The sequence below is a fragment of the Labrus mixtus genome, chromosome 16 (assembly GCF_963584025.1).
Source record: "Labrus mixtus chromosome 16, fLabMix1.1, whole genome shotgun sequence".
Classification (NCBI taxonomy): Eukaryota; Metazoa; Chordata; class Actinopteri; order Labriformes; family Labridae; genus Labrus; species Labrus mixtus.
This window is the reverse complement of record NC_083627.1, coordinates 317,973-319,623: the sequence shown is the minus strand read 5'-3', so window position 1 is coordinate 319,623 and position 1,651 is coordinate 317,973. Positions and strand designations below refer to the sequence as shown.

Below are 1,651 nucleotides of genomic sequence, written 5' to 3'. Positions count from 1 at the left end.
ACCAGACTCTGTCCACCTTCTCACTGTTCACTGTAACAAAGCTCCAGACTCTGTCCACCTTCTCACTGTTCACTGTAACAAAGCACCAGACTCTGTCCACCTTCTCACTGTTCACTGTCACAAAGCTCCAGACTCTGTCCACCTTCTCACTGTTCACTGTAACAAAGCTCCAGACTCTGTCCACCTTCTCACTGTTCACTGTTCACTGTAACAAAGCTCCAGACTCTGTCCACCTTCTCACTGTTCACTGTAACAAAGCTCCAGACTCTGTCCACCTTCTCACTGTTCACTGTTCACTGTCACAAAGCTCCAGACTCTGTCCACCTTCTTCAGTTGTGTAGACGTTGATCAGCTCCTCTGGGTGATGGCAGAGAGGACTCTTCATCTGGGAGAGCTGCTGGTGTAAGGTCATTTCTACCACAGTGGCTGAGCAGGGTGTCTGACACAGGTGAAAGAAGGAGGAGGTTCCTTCAGACTATGTGACCCCAGCCTGACCTCTGTAACAGGTGTGCAGACGAAGGTTGAAATGAGTCATTTTTAGGTTCTGTTGATTGTAAAATGGAAAAGAAAACATCACCTTTCTATTTAACATTTAGCTGGTGTATAACTCAGTGTGATATTTATTTTAGAAGACTGTATTGTTAACAATAGCTTGTTTTTACAATCCTCTTATGAAACTTAAATAAAGATCACAGGATATAAACTTTAAACAGATGATTTTAACTTACACTTCACCTCTGTGGAAGATGTCAGACCAGCTGCTTTTATCTCTTCTTTGCCTAAATGAAGACACAAAAAACAATTGATTTACTGTTCAGTTAAATATATTAGAAAAGCAGACATGAATCACATTACAGACTATCAGTTTCTAACAAAATACAACATATCTTACCACCTGTAGCCTACGGTCTGTGGTGCTAACCTAGCTTAAATATAGAACGATTTCGTTAAAAACAGAGGACCCAGCAGCCCACGTATTTTCAATAATGATCAAAATAGATTTTTTAAAACACAGTGTGTTTAAATATTAGACTTTGAATACGGTGGTTTGTTGTACTTACACATTTCTTCATCGTAGACCGGCGGAGCGCTTTCAGCGTAGCTGGGCTGCGTAAGTCATCAGGGCAGTACGCTAAATGGGCGGGGCGTGTTACCAGGGCTCCTCCCCCTGGACCCTACTGCGCAGACTCTGGCTCCAAATGACGTCAAAATCGCAAGATGGAAGCGCCCCTAAGGGGCGTATTTTGGCTTCAAGAACGTTGAGTGGGAACAGCTACAGTGCACGCCCACTGGTGTGTGTGTGTGTGTGTGTGTGTGTGTGTGTGTGTGTGTGTGTGTGTGTGTGTGTGTGTGTGTGTGTGTGTGTGTGTGTGTGTGTGTGTGTGTGTGTGTGTGTGTGTGTGTGTGTGTGTCTGTTTGTCTGTCTGTGCGCGTGCGTGCGTGTCAGATGTCCGGCTTTCAGGAGGTGAAAGATTTGAGAGAGCTGTCAGGACAAACAGCAACATGTGGATACGAAGAGGAGCTCCACCGACAAACACAAGAGCTGGATGTGATTTTAACACCGGAAATCAAGCAGCACAGAGCAGGTTGGTTTACAGGGAGCTGAGCCTTTAGCTAACGTTAGCATCCACACACAGCTAGCTCCCGATCA

At 45.0% G+C, this 1,651-nt stretch overlaps 1 long non-coding RNA gene across 1 annotated transcript; it reads right to left on the bottom strand.

The window, feature by feature from the left end:
• Positions 1-301: 301 nt before the first annotated feature.
• LOC132991147 (uncharacterized) lies at positions 302-1,291 on the bottom strand. Its single transcript, XR_009676150.1, has 3 exons — positions 1,062-1,291; positions 729-779; positions 302-544 (listed from the first exon to the last, which is right to left on the bottom strand). It is a non-coding gene; the product is annotated as an uncharacterized LOC132991147 (long non-coding RNA).
• Positions 1,292-1,651: the final 360 nt, after the last annotated feature.